Consider the following 21398-nt stretch of genomic DNA (forward strand, 5'->3'; position numbering starts at 1 on the left):
CATCTCGTATTTGCACTGTTTTTTTTTACTTTCTTTTCCTTTCTTCTAGGCCAGTTGGTTTGATTATTGGCATCATTGTTAACTGCGTTCATTTTGTAGTTTTAATTAGTTGAATTAATTAAATTTGTGAAATTAGTTTAATTAGTTTTAATGTTAAAACACCGGTTGCACCAAATAACAGCGTAATAATTTATTAATTGCAGGTTAGAATTTTGTTTCCAACAAAAACATCACATGTCCTGGACATGTGCTGTTTTTAACTGAACTGGTGTGGACTAATGCTGTTTTTGCCGAATTTGCCAGAAATCAAAGCGCTGTAAATCTGTATATGTGAGGTTTTTAAACGAACAAACAGCACCAACATGGCCTCCTTGATCGAAAGAGACAAAGTCTCTTATAAGGCCAGCCGCATTAGCTAGTTTCAGGCCTTTTTCGTGTTTTTAAGAGGGCAGCGCTAGGGGAGAGTGGGTAACAATGAGACGACTTTTTTTTATAACGAAATTTTTATACAAAAATTAAACAATTAGATCACAATTTTTTTTTCTAAGATTAATTAAATATTCCTTAGTTTAAATATGAAGCAAAAAACAGAATTGATTAATCCAAAAAATAGAAAAAAAAAATTAACACAAAAAGAAATTTGTCCCATTGTTCCTTCTGATGAGGATACAATAAGACACTCAATGGGGTACATTGAGACACAGGAAATTTGTTACACTTTTAACGAATTTCAAGTAACTCAAAATTAATTTCAAATGAATAGTAGGAGTTTTGCCTTTTAGTAGCTCCATACACTGCTGGAGGAGGCAAAATCATCTTAATATCAATTTCTGGTACAAGACTTACGTCTTCAACAAGTGGAAAGATACATTTATTAACGCATTTTGAGCTCTTAGTACACATCGTTTTTCTTGTTTTGTTTGAACTCCACCAGAATGAAGTCCCCTTCTTCAGGTGAACGATTTAGTTCTTCAAAAGCAGAGGGTCGAGGTTGAGGCATAAAGTTCATGTCGTCTTCGGAACCATCACTTTGAAATTCATCTACTTCTTCTTCTGATGTATTTTCCGCCTCAAAAACCTTCTTCTTAACAGTTTTCTTGATCTTTCTATTCATGTTACTAGTTAGATGAGGGGTCAAAGGAAGAGAATAGGTTTATTATCATTTTCAGTTGATTTTTTTTTTCCTTTTTTCTTTTTTTAAGGTTCTTCGAGCAACTGTTTTTCTGGAGTGTCTGTAGCTATTAAACTTTTCCCTTTTCGACGTTTTTTACAATTTTGTTTTCTATCTCTTGCTTTAGAATAACCCCTGATAACTTCTGGCGAAATGAAAATGTTTCTATTTGGCGATTTTGAAGTTTCTATTATATTTTCGTTTTCAGCATTTGATATTTTCTCTGGAGTTAAGTCTAGTGTGCATTGCTGATGTTGATTATTCTTTGGCGTCTCATAAATAGATGTTGTATGAGTGTCGTTATTCCTCTTAGAATTACCGGAAACTCCAGGTATGTTCAATTCTCCTTCCGTTGGATATAAAGTTCTATCTGTCACAGCGCTACATAAAAAATCAACATCGGCGAAAATGTTACTATCATATGGAAAAATTCCACACTTCCTGAAGGCTGCAGTAATATTGCTGGGAGTTACGGCTTTTTGATGTGCGTACCCAACGCAAGATGCAACCTGATATATGGTAAAAGGCTGTCCAGGGTTTTGCATCAACCAGGTGTCAACGGCAGCGTTGTAAGCATTGTTGAATGGTTTAAAAACGCCGACATCCAATGGTTGCATTTTGTTGGTAGAATGCGGTGGAAGATTTACAACGTCAATGGATAGGTGGCTTTCGTGATTATCATAGATTAATAAAGTCGGGTTTTCCAAAGAACTCTGTGTGTGTTTTATAAAATGTGCCATTACTTTTAGAAACAATTCCCCATTCATCCAGCCAGTTTTTTGTGCTAGACCTAAAGTGCCCGGAGGAGCACCAGCAATCATCATCTGCTTGAAATGGACTCTTGGGAAAACCATGGCTGGCGGCAGGCTATTTCCAGAAGCACTGATTATTACACATGTAGTTACCAAGGTTCCTCTTTCTCCACTTGTAATTTTGCTGACCTGTTTGATGCCTTTTTCAGCAATCACTTTGGCTGATTTTTGCACAGTTGTTGTGGCTGTTTCATCCATGTTATAGATCCGAGTCCCTTCAGCAAGATTTTTGTGACGTTTTAATATATTTCTCAGGTTTAAAAAAAATATGTTGACGTTATGACGATTGAATGAAGTAGCTCTTGAGAGGCTACATCCTTCAGGGGTTCTCAATGAAAGTTGAGGATGTCGCCTCATGAATCCCCACATCCAGTCGACGCCAGCTTCTTTTTCTCTATCCCAAGACTTCGGATATTTGACTCTATTTCTAACAGCCATTTCGTAAGCAAGTTTTCGACAATCAGACTTAGGAAGACCGTAAAACATCTTTGAGCAATTTAATAAATATTCTACCAACTGATTTTCTTGCTGAGTAGTAAAAACTCTATTGACTGAATAATTGGGCTTCATTCTTATATTAGTATTTGGGTTATCCTTTTTTTTCTTTACATATCGTGCTAAAGTTTGAAATTTCAGACCAACCTGGGAAGCTGCAACTTTTAGACTATGACCTTGTAAGACAAGTTGTACTCCCCTGTTCATTACCTCTTCAGTGAAGCTGCCCTTGTCAGTTTTTCTTGGTCTCTGGCGCGGCATTTTTCGCTAAAATAGAAAAACACTTAAGGGGTACAATAAGACATTGTCTCACTGTATCCCGTCTCATTGTTTCCAGAGTGTGCATTAAAGATAAATTTAGGACCAACTCATGAACCCTATGCCACAACCTAACTTTTATGATGTTGAAACTTAAGCAAAAAAGCCGCTGTTTCATATGCCTATAATGCGATTTTGTTAAAGCAAGCTCTGTGAATTTATTGTGGTCGCTTATAATGTGTAAATAAATAGTTTACTCACCTCAATTCAGAAAAACAGATCACCGCAAACCGATTCACTGCCGAACTCCGAAAAAGCGAGGGAATATTAAATGTCATGATTTTAGTTCAGTAATAATCACCCAGGGGCAAGTTTAAGTCGGTCGGTTGGCGGAATATTTTAAACGTCTCATTGTATGCATCGTCTCATTGATACCCACACTCCCCTATAAGGGGTCTGGAGGGTTGCCTATCTTCAATAATATAACCTCAAATAATTGCCAGCGTAAGGTTAGATTGGTAAGAATCTATAAATTTTGGGATTCTGATGAGAACGATAAAATCATCATAATTTTTTTTTAATTACAATAGATAAGCCAGTTATCAAAAATTATTTATTGAACAATAATAATGTAACAATAATCATGATTATGTAATTCTAAATTATTTTCTTAATTAATTTAATTTCATAAGTTTTCTTTTTTTGGTAAGAATGTTTGTCTTTTTAAAAAAATGTGTCTTCGAATTACAATAATTACTTAGTACCGGAGATACTAATTTACCTATTATTATACTGCAAACAGTGTAATTATGAATTTTACATCGAAAAATGGGGTTGATATAAAGGTATGAAATTAAAATTTTGTTCAAAATATAATCGACTTTTTTGATGTGGAAGATATGGCAAGATTTCCTGTATAATTAGGACCAAAAATTCTACTAATTTTATAAATCGTTCGTTTGGATAATTTAAATTTCGTCTATCTTGATTGTAAATTAATTCTAACAAGGGACTTTTCTTGTTAGGTGACGCATCACATAAAGTCGACAAACATATATCACAATTTACACCTTCTTTCAATTTCAAAATTAAATAGCCACATAGGAAAGCTGTGGCTGCTGATCCTATTTCCACATAATTTTTATTAAATGTATATCTAAACGCTTGTAATTTTTCTAACTTTTCAATAACGTTGTCGGGTAATAATACGATAATTTCATTAGGCTGAGCACTTAAATTTTGAATTTCTATTAATTTTGCATTACTAGTGTATTCTAGACCAGATTTTAGATTAGATGTATTCACACTCTTCATCAATCCATTCTTTAAAATTAGTCGAACTGCATGCTCAGCTGCTCTACAATCTGTGAGCTCATTGCTACCTATTCTTATCTAAAAATTTTTGTGGATTGATTAAATTTAGAAGATCTGAACCAGTATGAAAATTTGGATCATGATCTGAAAACTACAAAAATATTACTAAACTAATTTTTGAAAATTCACTTTTAACAAACATTAAATAAGGAAGGAATTGCTCCCTTGCCTAGTCTACGGTGTTTTATTTTTGGTACAAAACTACCTGCAGTAAAATGTTGACTACATATAACTGCAGAGTCCGTTATCTGGTCCATGTCTACGAAATAGAGAAGTAAACTCTACACTTTTAAATTCATATTACATACCAGTGTTCTCAAGTAAAAATTTTTTCCACAATAAATTTAAATTTGCGTCTGCAGGCATAGAATGAAAGGAAACATTATCATCAGGATTACTTGAATTACACGATTTTATGCAGCACTTTCTTACGTATGGCATTTTGTAAAAATAAATTGACAAATATTTTTGATTTTTCAAAATTAGCCGCTTATCGTAATGTACATGACTGAAAAATAGAGGGAGCTACTATAAGGGATGTTTCAAGGCCATCTGAATCAAAAAGCTACGCTTATAAGGCCGTTTCAATTTTCGATTTTTCCATATAAACTTTGTTTCTGTGACATTTCGGGCGGCAGAACCTTTTTGCGCTCCATCTACCGATTTCGAACGCAGTCTGTTTTAATTATAGATACTTACAAAAATAGAAGGAACAGCATCTTTACATAAGCGTCGTCTTTTGGAGGTTGTAATTATGAAGTCTTGTTGAAAATGCCGTTCACAAATTTCTGAGTAATCCGTAATTTTTGTAGTGTCTTATATTACAAATACAAATTAAAAGGTTGTCCTTATCATTGTCTGCATAAATTTGCTTACCGCAAAACGTTTCAAAAGCTTCGACCATTTTTGTCTTTGTTCCATATTGTTCGGAATTTCAAATAAGCGAACATCTTTTGCCCCACAAATGAAACACGCTTTTACCATTTTATGTAAAATAAACATTTTAAATTGCCGCCAATATTGTAGCTTTAATTCGTTGATCGGCCACCGAGGGCGCGCAATAAGGTTCTGTCTTCTTTTGTTTCATGGCCACTCTGCAGAAACAATTATCATGGACAATGAAACGGCCTTATAAGCGTAGCTTTTTGATTCAGACGGCCTTGGGATGTTTGGATTTCATCAATTTTGGACATATGTTGTTTTTCAAATTAACGCCTCAATTGATTTCGAGCATTTGATGTCGAGCAACTGCATTCGAGGAATTTGCCGGAAACAATATATGACCGCTACCACATTAGTCTGCTATGCCACGGCGGTCATATGTGACCGCTTGTAAGGGCGATACAAAAAAAAAATCCTGCTGAGCGTTTGCAGCGGTTTTGCGAGGTTTGTGTATCTCATATGACCGCTTGGGCACTAAAGACTATGCTGCATAATCCAACTTTAAGGTTCCAGTTTTATGGCCCTTACCAAAATGAAATTTATTAAATACAATAATAAACTTTATTTCTCAATGTATTACATTCTAATATATCAAAAGCATTGATAAAACGTAAAAACTGACATAATAAAACTGAAAAACCTAAGCATCTCCCTCCTATCTACGGGAAACCATTTGTGAAGTCTGGACTCAGGTCCGGTATCTTCTTGTCCAGTCAACACCTGTGTGGCGTATAGGTTGGTTTGGGAAACCATTTCATCTATTATTTCATCATGCAACAATAGTCGAAAACAGTTGTATGGGGTTAAGTCCTGCATTAGAGCTGCAGCAAAGTTAGGTGCTATTCCTGCTTCTTCTGTGTAGTCGAACACTTTATGGTTCCAACTGGCTGCGTCCAAATATGGTCTGCAGTGTTTATTGTAGCGGGATTTCTCGCAGCTGAGTTGTTTTCATCTGACTCCACATCTAGGTTTTGGAAATCATCTAATATAGGTTGGCCATCTTGGTCTTTTGTCACAGCATCTGATTGAGTGTTTTGTTCTTCATGCAGTGTTTTTGAACTACCCGTATTACCATCTGCATATGAAACCTTGGTCGGTTTAGAAAGATCAGACAATTTGGTTTTTTCTGTGGTGGCTGAGATATTTCATCATCTGAAGAAGTTTCCAACTGCCCGTCATCACTTGACGGGAAATACAGTATCTCATCATCCGAATCAAACGAGCTAACCTCTTCATTTTCACTGTCTGTTTGAAATTGGAAATAAACTAAATCAGTTGTTATACACAATACAGTTTACCTGATTCTTTCACTTCTAATGCCATTTTTAGAATTCTTTTACACCGTTCACTTCATTTTGAACCGGGAGCAACTAAACAGGCATTGACAACAAAAATGGTTACGCTCAGCTGATCAAAAAGTGCAATACGTAGATGACCGCCGCCGTGACCGCTCGGGCATCTCCGACCTCCAGAGGTGTAACATGCCCGAGCGGTCATTAATGACCGATATAGGTATTTTGAAAATATTTTTAAAACGGAGACCTCAATATTGATTTTGACTACATCGATATACTCGTTAAGGGCTAAGATTTTCAAAACTGACAATGGCGTTAGGGGGAATTTTTTTAGTTTATACGGTAGCAGTCAACCTGTTTTATGCCACATCATCTTTTTCCGTACATGTTTTTGGCCTGCCAGATCCTTCCATCCCTCTCTCATTTTTATTTAATTCTTCCCACAGTACTTTTAGGAATTCTTAATTCACGAGCAACCTGCATTATTGTTTTTTCATGTTCAAGGTAAGCTATTATTCTAGCCCGTTTAACTTCGTTTAGTTGAGACTGTTGCATACTTAAAACGAAAAAGTAAAACCAAAAAAACGTTTGACAACTGTTTGACACGAAAAAAAAGATTTTCAATAGTTTGTGTGTGGATTTCTGGGTTGTTGGGGTCCACGAAATTTTCTTCATGGATCACTACTTGATGATCAAATTTTCCACCATTAATTTGGTCGAGACGGTGGTATATGCTCGCCAACCATCAGATATAATAACTGTTCCCGGTAAAATAAATCTGAGAAAAGAAAGCAGTGTTCGTTCAAAATAATTTAAAAAAATAAAAAGGAAAATGGATCTCTGAAAAAAAAGCAAATATTTCTTTTAGAGCAAAATAAATATAAAGGGGCTCACTCACGAAACTCCGATAATAATTTGTTATTTGTCTAAGAGTTGTCTGTTGATTCGCTTTCTAGCTTAAGATTTTTGCAAATTTGATTTATTTTGACTTTTTAACTGTCAAATTTACATTTGTGTAAATGTGTTGCTAACCGAACAAAAATAATTTCAATAATTAAAAGTCACCCGGTATACCTAATGCTTCAATAATATCGGTTTATTCAGTTTTCAGGGTTTTCAATTTGCAATGGCTTTTCTAGTTTTACCGGGATTAGTGAATCATCCCCGTAGTTATTCCAAAAAAATGTTGTCATGCACAAAAACAATATAAAAATTAATATAAATTAATGTTGGATAATAGCAGATAATGTTTCTGCATTTCTGTTTGGTACTTCAACCATGAAACATTTTCCAGAGCCTCTTTCAACTCCTCCAAAAACCCAATGCCCCTGTCGGACAAAGCTCTGTTATACTTTCTGTGAAAAAACTTTGATTCATCAATCTCCACAATTTTTGGCACGCCTAATTGATCAAAACCTCCAACTTCCATTGGATTTTCCTCTAAGTCTCTTTCACACACTTCCCTACAAAAATTGCACCAGTCCACAATGGTGTGCCCAGCTTCAAATATCCCTGCTTCATGCGCAATTTCGCGTTGGGGGTGGTCTCTGCACCTGCAGTAAATGATGTTAATAATTTGCTGTAGCGTTAAGTGGCTTTGTGAAAAAAATGAGCCACTTCGCACACTTGTATTTGCTAAGCAGTTCCTACAACGCCACTTATATCCATCTCCGCGGTCATTTCTTTTTATAAAAGACTTTGCAATTTGACAAGTTGGACATTCTACGCTATTTTTTATCAAACGTCTTCTAGCACACCACTGTAACGCACTTAAAGTTGTTTCAAAATAAATACGGTGCAAGTTCCAGTCTTCTCCCATTATTGTAACACGATCAAGGATTTCATTTTCATTTACAATATTTCTAGCCATTATAATCAATAATAACAATACAATAAAGCAAATAATAGATTAAGTACGGTGCGATCAATTAAAAAATAAATCGAGTCGGCGTGTTACCTATGGCAACCCATGCTATAGCATAGGCTCCAAAGCAAACTCGATTTATTTTTTAAATGATCGCTCGGTAGTAAAATACAAAGGAATTCGATAGTCGTAGTTTCAGCGTTACCAGGAAACTAATTACCTATTTTCCCGCCAGTCTTAGTTGTTTGTGTGTAGACCGTTATTCAACGTGGCACGCGACGGAAAGTTGACACACGAAACAATCCGATCGCTGTGTTTACATCTGAGATCCCGTATGTGCAAGATCACCCAAATCAGCTCTATCTCATCTCTCTTCAAGTTGCGGAATTTTTTACATTTTCAAACGTTCTCCGTATGGCGAGTGTGACAAATCGGGCGATCATCTAGTTACTGCATGTTGCACTCTTTCTAATAAAAGTTGGTCTTTCTTGTAAAGGGGACGACAGACTGATATAGCAAATTCCATTTGTGGTCGTATATAGGCACTGACCTCTATAACATGGACTGCGTGTGCAGTGCTCCCTGCCACAGTAAAAAGTCGGCCATCTTTGTAGTCTCACATTGGAAACTTTTAGTTTTACACCAAAATACTGTTGGCAGCAGATTTAGTGACATCATTCTGTCACTCGTTCTGTTGAGTTCCCTGATTTCTTATTTGTGATTTTATTTGTGGTTTCTGTAAATTTGGTCACAAAAACATGGTTGAGTTATATTTAAATCGTCTCCATCAAGGAGCACGACCACACCTGTTAACGTCAAACGTTAGTGAAAAGCAGGACAGAATTCAGTCAACTGGACAAAAAGAAAGTTACTAAAAATTGAGACTAGCAATATGGCCGACTTTCTGCTTCAGTTTTGAAACATAGCATCCTCGGTCCATGTTATAGAGGTCAGTGTATATAAGTGCTATATAAATTACTCACTAAACTGTGTGAAGGGGAAGGAAACATTTTCTTCAAAAGGTATAAGGTGCCAACAGCCTTCCTAGCGCCTTTGTTTGTTTGCTCTGTCCAAGAAATATCCTGCGTTACCGTCACTTCAAGATCAACTTCTGATGCTACTATTGGAAGATCAGTGTTGTCAATTTTATATTTGATCCTTGGATTTTTTCTGCCAAAATGCATCACTGTACATTTATTTGTATTAAGTGGGAGTTTCCAGTTTTTGCACCACTCGTGAAGTATATTCAGTTTGTGCTGTAGGTCACATCATACATCAAGAAAGCCTTTTCGATCAAAGATTTTAGTCCAACAATTAAGTGAGGATACAAGATTAGTGATAACGGATCGATTAGGCAGGAATCCACGCTGGTAAGTTGGAATATGGCTTTTTTCATGAAAATGCTGTAGCAGATGCTGAGTTATTATTCTTTCCAGTAACTTAAACCTTTTTCACGTTGAGTTGAACATTTCAAGGTCAAATTATTTAATTTTTTGGCTCTGTAATTATGTTTTGTAAATAGTAACATGCAGCTAACCAACATAATGCGATTTAACAATGCTTAATCCAACGTGAACGGTGTTTACCTGCATGTCACTATGTATTTACAAGACATAATGACAGAGTCAAAAAATAAATTTATTTGACCTTGAAATTGTCAACTCAACGTGAACAACATATATGTTAAAAAAACTGTTAAACTTCCTTTGGAACTCGCTTTTATTAACTCTTTCTATTTTCGTATATTTTTAACAGAAACTGTCATTAATAATAAATTGTTTTTGTTTTAATGTCTCTATGCAAATCCTTTTTTTGTTTTTGTATCGCGGTCTCTGATCGAAGCTCACGCTGGGCCATTAGTTGTCCTCAGATGTTGAGACGGGGAAAGGGTCGGTCGGTCCTCTGCGACGAGGCGAAGAGGTGCTGATGTTAACACGGCAATCCTGACCTTGGGGCGGCCTCGCTCCGTCTAACGCTGAAACAGGATAAATAATTTAGTGTGATCTCCTAGTTTCACTGCCCCCGAGTCCCATGTAGTTCTCGCGATTGACACTTCATGGTAATGTGTTATTATAGCCACGGTCTTTATCTTCTTGCGGTTCTCCCGCCCTGTGGATGTGCCACAGTCTTTATGTTACGTTCTCCCACCCTGTGGATGTGCCACAGTCTTTATGTTGCGGTTCTCCCGCCCTGTGGATGTGCTACAGTCTTTATTTTGCGGTTCTCCCGCCCTGTGGATGTGCCACAGTCTTTATGTTGCGGTTCTCCCGCCCTGTGGATGTGCCACAGTCTTTATGTTGCGGTTCTCCCGCCCTGTGGATGTGCCACAGTCTTTATGTTGCGGTTTTCCCGCCCTGTGGATATGCCACAGTCTTTATGTTGCGGTTCTCCCGCCCTGTGGATGTGCCACAGTCTTTATGTTGCGGTTCTCCCGCCCTGTGGATGCGCCACAGTCTTTATGTTGCGGTTCTCCCGCCCTGTGGATGTGCCACAGTCTTTATGTTGCGGTTTTCCCGCCCTGTGGATATGCCACAGTCTTTATGTTGCGTGATTTTCGCACTCGTGGGATTGCCACGATCTTTCGTGGATTTAGTGATACTCACGACGCTATTCGGTGTTTTCGACCGGCCATTGCCTAAGCTGCTGATGAGCCGCGACCGTCGTTTTTTGTCCTTTTTTCGCTAGAAGGTAGCGTTCGTTTGGCAGGATCTGTTTAATTACAAACGGGCCGTTGTATTTTGCGCGCAGCTTTCCACCACTTGCGTGCTGGGAATCTTCGACTGCCACTTGATCACCAAGGGCAAACAGAACGGGCTTGTATCGCTTTACATTAAAGCGTCTTGATGCTGCGTCGGCAATCTGACTCATACGTTGTTGTGCGATCAGGGTCGTGTTGTCAGGGTCAGGAACAGTGTCATTTTCTGGAATACCAGATAGGAACTGCTGTGTGGCTTTCAGTCTTGGATTAGTAGCGAAGTGCAGAGCATTCGGTGGATACCCTGTGGTTCCATGCACTGTTGCGTTGATGTTGTTTTCGATGACGGAAATTTCGTGAACCCAATTCTTCTCATTTTCGGCGGTCAAAGAGGGTCGCAATAAGTTGAAAACAGTGCGCATGAGGCGTTCGACTTGTCCATTTCCCCTGGGCATACCAGTGGCGATATGATGAAGCTGCACTTCTTGGTCAGCCAGGAAATTTTGGAATGTTAACGATGTGAATGCTGCTGCCCTGTCGGCTATGATTCTTCTAGGTTTTCCCATTTTTTTTTTTTTTTTTAATGTTGGTTAACAGGTTGTACACCCAAACAAAAACCAACAGTAAACAGCGTTATACAATGCAACAGCTCAAAAAGCGACTGTGTACCCGTTACGGGAAACGCTCAATTAAACCTCTGAAATGCAGGTAATCAATCTCTTAAATTGTCCAAGACTAATCACAAAAATATCGCACTCACTACAGTTGCTATTGAATAATGTGCAGGCAGTATAAAGAGGGGAACGATGCAGTATATTAGTAACTGCTCGCGGAACATTAAAAAAACGACCAGATCTAAGATTTGCCCGAGGCACATTGAAATAAATTTGGGATAACAAGAAGGGAGAATTAATAATGCCGTGTATGATCTTATATAGAAATATCAGAAAGCTATCATTACGTCTCATATTGAGAGAACGCAGATTTGCAATATCATAAAGAACAGAATTAGGAGTACCTCTTGGAGGAAATTCCGCAATTAACTTGAACAGAAGATACTTGGCAAACTTCCTCTGAACCGACTCCAAAGCATCAACACCTCTTCGGTAGATCGGCGACCATACAATTGAACAGTACTCCAATTTAGATCTGACCAAGGTAAAATAAAGTGCCCTTAAGCAACTCTCAGACCTGAATCGTTTGCACGATCGAAAGATGAAACCTAAAGTTTTGACTGATGATGCCACAATAATATCAACATGTTCATTGAAGGTGAATTGAGCATCAAATGTAACGCCTAAATCCTTGAAAGTGAAACACCTAGTCAATAAAGCATTCCCAATTCTATAATCGAACATAAGCGGCTTGGTCTTACGAGAGAACGAGAGAATGTAGCATTTGTCACGATTCAAGGGGAGACCATTACTGCGACACCAACCATAAAGCACATCAACATTTGATTGCAAACGCATACAGTCAGAAATATCTCTAATAGTAGAATACAGCTTAACATCATCAGCAAACAAAAGCACATTTAAACTAAATATTTCAATGATATCGTTAATAAACAAAAGGAAAAGCAAGGGACCTAAATTAGACCCTTGGGGAACACCTGAATTTACAACTAGCCGAGCAGAATAGAAACCTAAAACATTTACGTAACAAAAACGATCCGATAAATAAGACTCAAATAGATTTAAAAGAGAGTCACTGAACCCGAAGTGTCTGAGTTTATTTAATAAGATGTTATGATCGATGCGATCAAATGCTTTTGAAAAGTCGGTGTAGATGACATCAACCTGAGTATTTTTATCCAACGCAGCTGAAATGAAATGCGAGATGCAAGATAAATTGGTGGACGTAGACCTACCCCTAAAAAATCCATGCTGACGTTCAGAGATAACATTTTGTACATTAGTATATATATAAGAGTAAATAATAGACTCAAATACCTTGGAAATATGCGGTAGAATGGTGACAGGTCTATAATTTGACATAATATTCTTCTTACCCGACTTGAATATAGGACATATCTTACCAACCTTCCATAAACAAGGATAAACTGAGGTTGTTAAAATTAAATTGTATAAAAAATGCAAAGGCGTAACCAGTATTTGAGCACAATCCTTAAGGATAAAACCAGGAAGGGCATCATCACCGCTGGCAGAAGACGGCTTCAGTTTTAAAAGATGCCTTAGGATATCATCAGTAGAAATACTTGGCAAATGAATATAATTGTTGTTACAAGGATTATTAAACTGAAAATCCGTCATTGATGGTGACGAAAAATTCTTTTCGAAGTAGGATAGAAAGGCGTTAGCGATAGTATGCGGGGTGGAGTACTCGACCTCATCTAATTGCATAACTGAAGGAATAGTACTAGATTTTCTTTTATGGTTCACAAATGACCAAAAACAACGAGGGTCGTGAGTTAGTTGCTGTTCAACCGTGGAAATATACTCATGGTATGCTGCATTAATGCTGATCTTAAGATCACGTCTCAAGGTCCTAAATTCAATTAATGTAGAGCGTGACTTAGTTTTTTTGTATCTTTTAAAAACCTTAAACTTGTGTTTTAATTTCCTGATAATGTCGGTTGTATACCAGACCGGATAATGTGAAGAATTCGCTCTGTTCAGCGGTACAAACTGCCGAAACATGTCATATAACTTTTCATAAAATAAACCGACTGCCACATTCACATCGTTCACAGCATGCAGAAAACTCCAGTCACAATTCGCAATACAATCGTAGAGACCCAACAGGTTAGCTTTACGGAAATTAAATCGTTCTTCCCCGCGGCAACTTTTGGAACTTTTGAAAAACTTGCGACAAGGCGACTTCAGAGAACAAATACAAAATAAAGGAGGATGAAGCGCACTTCCAATTAACAGGGGAGCGGAATCGAGCATAACACTGCAATCAAAACTTGATAGTATTAGATCTAAACAACGATTATCACAATTCGTAATATAATTGAATTGTTTAAGATTTACAATACTACAAAAATTAAGTAAAAGTTCGTTTTTAGAGTCTATTCTGCAACCATTATTATTGATATAATTAGGCACATTAAAATCACCTATAAACAGTACATCGTGTTCATACAAGTAATCCAAGACCTCCAAAAACTCCATCAGGGTGGCAAAGTCATCAACAGAGGTTTGAGGTGGTATATAAATAACAAAAACGAACACAAAAGATTGGGAATTCAATACAACTTTACAACCTATTATATCAATAATAGGCAAATGGGCAATAATATGGTCAAGATTCAGTTGAAAGACCCGATAAGATTTGTGAATTAGCAGCAAAACGCCACCACCACGCACGAGGCCCAGATCAGTAAAGTTTCTGTCCTTTCTGTAGATGTCGTAAATGCTATTATCAGCAATTTCCAAGGATGAAACATTATCAGATAGCCAAGTCTCGGACACGGCAATGACGTCACTCTGAGAACCACCAGTTGATTCAAAAAAATCAGATATCTTAGTATTCATACCACCGGCATTTAGGTACTGAACCAAGAATGAGATCTGCTCAGGCTTACGTACACTATTGGAGGCAGACGCAACAGAGGAGCCAAGGTCTAAAGGACTTATCAGACGGTCACCTCCAGTTAGGGTGATATTACTATCAACAAACAAAGACAACGATTCAATATTAACTGCCTCTTGATATAATAGTGAATCCGAATTTAGTTGCTATGAAGGTAAAGTAGCATCACCAAATTAATCTTTCTTTATATTAGCTATTAGATTTAAATAATACTGACATTCGTTAGTGTCCCAACATGCATGAGCAGCATTTACACCAGTCAGATTGGTCTTTGAATTGAGGGATACACAGTTTATGCATCTTAAAACAGTAGATTTGCACTCCTTTACCTCATGGGATTCACCACATCTAGGACAACTAAGATTACGTTTGCAAAAAGTATGAGAGTGGTGATAGCCGTTGCAGCGATAACAGCGAATTACATCAATAGCATCAAATATATAACAGTTGTCTAATCCAATCAAACAGTGTTTCGAATTTAAAGCTTTAATATAAGTATTGACGTCAACTTGCAAGATGAACTGAAAAACATCAGGTTTCTTCTTAGTGGGAAAATATTTAAGGATTTTCAGCTGAGAAGGATTACTAAATACAGAGCTATTCTGCTTTACCAAAAATGATATAATATGTTCTTTTCCTAAATCACTAGAAACCCCTGAAATGCGTAATCTAGGCGAAATGGTTTTTAAGTCTTTAATTTCGTACGAGTCCACTAATTTATTATCCAAAGCAAATTGTTCGAATACTAGCGATAAGGCCCTGATTGTATCCTCTGTGCTCTTTTTGCGGATGGGGCGTAAACTACAATACTTCGAGAAGCCATCTATCACTACTAACAGTTGCGTGCAGCCATGACTCTTAACCAACGGGCCGGCATGATCAATGTGCCAAACATCGAGAGCACTTGATGGTCTTTCACCTCGTTGCCAGAGGCCAGCTCGACGTCCGGTGTGGGACTTCCCCAGGACACACTGACGACAATTCCTGATGTATTTTTTTAGAGATTGCCCCATTCGTGGCCAGAATAACTCTTCTCGCATCTTGGTGATGCACTTCTCCCAACCGATGTGAGAGGATTTGTCGTGGTACAAACACATAGCCTGTAGACGCGCGGCTACTGGCACGAAACACTTCGGGTCTTGTCCTTTTGTCATCACAAGGTCGTTTTTAATCTGATATTCATTGTAGTCATCGGGGTTATTAAGAACTTCTTGACAGAAGCGGTCACTTTTCTGATAATCACGCAAGGAGTCGATTGCAGTGAGTTCGGGTTTTGTAACACGCACGGTGCATACTTTATCTAACGGATTTCTGCTTAAGTAATCAACATGAGCCATTTTGCTTCCTGGTCTATACTCAATCGTGAAGTCATAGTCCTGCAGCTTGACCCACCACCTGGCAACACGTGGATGCAGATCCTTTTTGAGGGCCGTCGCTCGGATAGCATTACAATCAGTAAAAATGGTAAAGTGCATTCCGTACAAGTAAGCACGAAAGTGTTCCACTGCCTCTACGATAACTAGCGTTTCTAAATCGTAGGAGCAGTATTTTGCTTCACAGTTTGTAGTACGCCGGCTGTAGTAAGCTATCGGACGCACAATCCCGTGTTCTTTCTGCAACAATGCCGCCCCGACGCCCAGAGCACTAGCGTCGGTGTGCAATTCACATGGTAACTTGGGATCAAACATCCGCAGCACGGGTTCGGACACTAACTTACTTATTATTATCTGTCTGGCATTTTCACACTCCGCGGTCCATTGAAACACGTGATTTTTACGCAATAAGGTGGTTATGGGTGCCGTAATCAGAGAGAATCCCTCAATACAACGTCGGAAGTAACTCGCGAGTCCCATGAATTGCCTTACGGCCTTCACATCTGATGGGACTGCCGAGTGTACAAGTGCACTCACCTTTCGAGGACTGGGTTGAACTGAACCATGACTGATTACGACCCCTAAGTATTCTGTCTCTTCGGCAAGGAACGTACACTTACGATAGTTCAATGAAAACCCTGCATTGGCTAAGGCGTGTAATACATTCTCTAATCGTTGCAGACCTTCTTCTATAGATTCGGAGGGTACAAGTACGTCGTCCATATAGACGTGGGCTTCCGTTCCCTTGAGCTTTCCGAGGGCTTTATCGATGGCTCGTTGGTATACGGCTGGGGCGTTGACGAGACCAAAAGGCATCCTATGATACTCGTACAAGCCATCCGGGGTGATGAAAGCGGTAATGTGCTTTGAGCCCTCGTCTATTTCCATCTGGTGAAACCCGGATTTCATATCGAGTGTTGTGAAGTACCGCGCGTGGCGTAGAGAGTCGAGCAGATCACGGATGAGGGGTAACGGGTATCTTTCTTACAGTCTTTTTGTTTATGTCGCGATAGTCCACACATAATCGGGCCTCGCCATTTTTCTTCCTTACCAGGACAATTGGACTGGCGTATGTCGACTGGCTCTCGCGTATGGTTCCCTTTTGCAATAGGTCGGCCACGATCTCTTTGACTTGGGTTCTTTCTGCATGGGCTAATCGTCTGGGTCGGTACGCTACCGGAATATCATCTTTCAGTGTGATCGTCAACTTCCCCGTGGTGATATGGTCAGGAGTTGTTTTAGTCGTGTTAGGTCCCGTTCGGCCAACCTTGTTACTTCTAAGTCATCAAAAGCATCAGTTTCCGTGATGGTTAGAACATTCCCGGTGTTGGATAGGTCATGATGAAGTTCGAGGCCGTCGGTCCCTTTTTTGATTTTTACATTTGGCCTACTAATTACATCCCAACCAATAATAGCAGCTAGATTGGAAGGCATAACATTGTCCGGAACAACTGTAAACAAAACATCAATGCTGACGTTCGGTAAAATAACAACAATTTCGCAAGTGCCGATAGCGGGTATAGTTTCTGTCCCAAGTCCAGAAATAACTCGCGAGGTAGGCGACATAGGTACTTGTAGTTTTTCCGCTGTGCTCCTACCTATAACTGAGATATCGGCGCCACTGTCGATGATGTAGGTCAAGGAAACAGCTTGGTGGTTACACAACGCGGTAGCGATCGGTGTGGTGTTTAACGAACGTCTTTTGCGGATTAGTCACATTTTCTTCGGCCTTCCGTGTTTAAAGAAACAGGTACTTTCAGTGTGCCCTACTTTTTTGCAATACGTACAGGTGGGCACCTTCGACTCGGTTGGCTTCTCTGGCTTTTCCGCTTCTACGGTTTTTTTAGTTGTCTGCGGTACGCGACAGTCTTCGTGACGATGACCAACCCGACCACAATTAAAGCACTTTCCGCGGAAAAAGGGGCCTGACCTACCCGGCCGTCGGGCTGTTGAACGCGCCGCGCTTTTTGTTCCCACCGTGTCAAAAGAACGCGAGCCAACCACAGCTTGATGTTTACGTCTGCGTCCATCAATTTCGGAGAGTAACTTCAGGAGTTCTCGCTCATCTCCTGGCTGTCGGATCCTGACGGAAGCTTGGGCTTCTCCATAGTCAAGGCCATATTCGATCATACTCAGTATAGTCGCCCACGGTAGCGCATCACAAAAACGATGAATGCAGCGAAGCTTCTGGTTTCCGTAGTCGCTGAGCGATTCACAGTCTTTACTTCTCAAAGTAGCCGCCGTAAAAGCACGGACACCTGGTGTTTCGCGATCTGGGAAAGCGACAATCAAGTCCTTACAAAAATTTTCCCAACCTCGTCGTACAGGGCGCCAGTCGCAGTAATAGCGGTATCCTCTGCCCCTCAGCGCCTCTCCTGCTTTTGCTATCATGACGACGTCGCTGGCGCCTAGCTCTCCTTTTAGTTTTGACGCATCTTCTAACCACTCTTCGATGGTAAAATTGCTTTTGTCGGGATCGAACTCCGATAGGCGAAATGATGCCCATGTGGTAAGTGAAGTTGGTGGCGTCAGTGTTGACGCCTGAGCAGTTAGAGTGCCATCGGCGGACGTGCTGGGCGTTGGCCCTACCGTATTGGATTTTCGCAGTAATGCAATTTGTTCCTGTTGATTTGCTATTAACGTGAGGAGGGTTTCTTGCCAAGGTGCACTCTTCCTCTTAGGAGACGGAGGGCCTTGTTCCTCCCTATCAACTTCTACTTGTTGCGTCTGGTCCCCTTCTAGATTTCCAGTGGGAACTTCTGGATTACTCTTTCTCTTTGCTTTCGGCATGACGTCGGCTGAAAGCAGACTAATTTAAACGAAGGGCACAATCCCACTTCTGATGTTAAAAAAAACTGTTAAACTTCCTTTGGAACTCGCTTTTATTAACTCTTTCTATTTTCGTATATTTTTAACAGAAACTGTCATTAATAATAAATTGTTTTTGTTTTAATGTCTCTATGCAAATCCTTTTTTTGTTTTTGTATCGCGGTCTCTGATCGAAGCTCGCGCTGGGCCATTAGTTGTCCTCAGATGTTGAGACGGGGAAAGGGTCGGTCGGTCCTCTGCGACGAGGCGAAGAGGTGCTGATGTTAACATATATAAATTAGGCAAGTCAAGCTACTGGGTCGATAGTTACTGGCATCCAGTTTGTCACCGTTTTTGAAAATTGGAGTAACTATAGCTTGTCGCCACAGCTTGGGAAGTCTACCAGTGAGAAATGACGTTTGCAGTAGTTTTGTTAATGGTTCCAAAATTTGGTCGCAGTTTTTTTTTAACTTTAGAGACTAATTATCCGGGCCATAAGCTACATTTTGAGACAAGTTGTTAATTTGTTGTGTAACCATCCCTTTAGTTAATAAATTCTTATACCGTGCGATCATTTAAATTATAAATTAGAGTAGGCGGGATTTTTTTTATACGATTGCTCAGAATGCCAATTGACTCATTAAATAAATGTGAGGTTATGGTTAACTTTATAGCGTTTATGGTTCCCATATCCAATCGTTTTAATTTAAAGGAAATGAAAGCAATAAAGAATAATGTAGTTTTATTGAGAATTACAGAAAGTGTTCAAAGTGTTCTCCCCCAGCTTCAAAGCAACTGTTAACCCTCCGTTGCATATTTTCAAATGCATTACACTCATTACAGAAAGTGTTCAAAGTGTTCTCTCCAAGCAATGCAACTGTTAACCCTCCCTTGCATATTTTCAAATGCATTTTCCAACATCTGAACGGTTATAGCGTTTCATGCATTAAATAGTGCCTAGAAATAGTCTAAATTAGAAATTTAGATGATTCAAAAACCACTGACAGTATCTTATTCGCGTAGGAGCAGCTCTTAAACGACGGTAATTTTATAGGAATGAAGATTTAAATCTTGTTTTAATATTTTGTGACGAGTTCCATTTGAGAGATCCATCTCTTGGGCTAACCTGCGGGGAGGTTTTTTCGAAGACTGCTTCATTCTTGCTGAAACATCTGCCACAATCTCAGGAATTCTTTTTTTGGGCGCTCTGCTACCGGCTTTTTTACCAACAGTCCCAAAATTACGAAATTTCGCCACACTTTTATAAATTTGTTGGATCAATTTTTGGTAATCTACAGGAAAATTAGGGAATGTGTTTTGAAAACCATTAACGCAGTGCTCTACAGAATACTTCTATTCGCCATTCTCTTGTTGTTCAGCGTTTCAGCGTTTTTAAAATAATTCTCAGTAAGAAAAATGTTCTGTTCGAAATAAAAATTTTGAAACGTCACTTTGACAATTCAAATTTTATATCAAATTGACAACAGTTAATAATGCCAACCTTATTTACAATTCACAGCCCGCTCTAATTTATAATTTAAATGATCGCACGGTATTAGAAACTACTGATATAATAATAATAATAATAATAATAGACTTTATTTCTCACCAAAAAAAAAAAACAAAGATAATACATAACAAAATAAAAAAGTATCCTATTAAATGGTAAGAATAAGGAGGCGGAGTCTAGCTATAGCTACTCCACTCAAACTCCACTATAAAAAGAAAAGGAAAAATAGACTATATACCTAATTATACTATCTACTAAGTTATTTGAAATACACTCCGCCAAAAAAGTTAAGGATATTGTTGTTTGTGACCAGCAAATGAAGAAAAGGGAACATAATCAATACAAATGTTTAAATTCCATTCATTTTTATTATTATTATTATTATTTACTATCCCACCTCCACCCGGCGGCACGGCAATTTTGCCGGAGTACATACACTATTACTGATATTACTATCAAGTACTGTAGTTTCAATTTGGTTGTAGGTCGTAAAATTTTATGGTACTTTAAGTTAAAGATCTTGGGGGCTTATAAATCCTAGTTTACCAGTAGCAGGTAATATTTTAAGCAGGGTTGTATTGTACATTTGGTATATTTGCATTGTACGGCAAACGGCACGCGCCGCTCCCCAACCTTTTCAAACCCAACCATTGTGCCCGTTAATCGCTCATAATATCCAATAAAATTTTACGACCTACAACCAAATTGAAACTAGTATAATAGTGCAGTGCTTATCAACATAATTACCGGCGTCTCGCCTCCGCATTTTGACTTTGTTGTGTATTATGTTCTGTGTCAATGTTAAGTAACTTCCTCACGATGTGACATGAGTATAATAATATATCTTTTTGAATTTCAACTACCAATGTGTTATCTAAATCCAGAATTTTTAAATTTTTAAAAAGAGATTGCGGTACTATTCCCGTTGCTGAAATTACAAGTGGTAAAATCGAAATTTTTTCTAAACACCAAAGATTTCTCATAGCAACGGACAACTCTAAATATTTATTAATTTTCGTGTTATATGTCTGTGTTATATTATGTGAATTTGGAACAGCTATATCTAAAAGATATGCTTGCTTTTGTTGTTTATTTAAAATTATAATGTCTGGTCTGTTATGCTTATGTATGTCTGTTTGTATGGTGTTTGGTGAATCGATAATTGGACAGAAAGAGTCATTATGATTAGATAAACTTTGTAAACTTTGCGGTTCAACAGAATTTTGGAGTAAATTATTAGAAA

General features: G+C 38.5%; 1 pseudogene; it reads right to left on the reverse strand.

The window, feature by feature from the left end:
• Nucleotides 1-2615: 2615 nt before the first annotated feature.
• On the reverse strand, nucleotides 2616-18627 carry LOC138126254 (uncharacterized; annotated as a pseudogene).
• Between the last annotated feature and the right edge of the window lie 2771 nt (nucleotides 18628-21398).

This window comes from Tenebrio molitor, chromosome 1, assembly GCF_963966145.1.
Source record: "Tenebrio molitor chromosome 1, icTenMoli1.1, whole genome shotgun sequence".
Classification (NCBI taxonomy): Eukaryota; Metazoa; Arthropoda; class Insecta; order Coleoptera; family Tenebrionidae; genus Tenebrio; species Tenebrio molitor.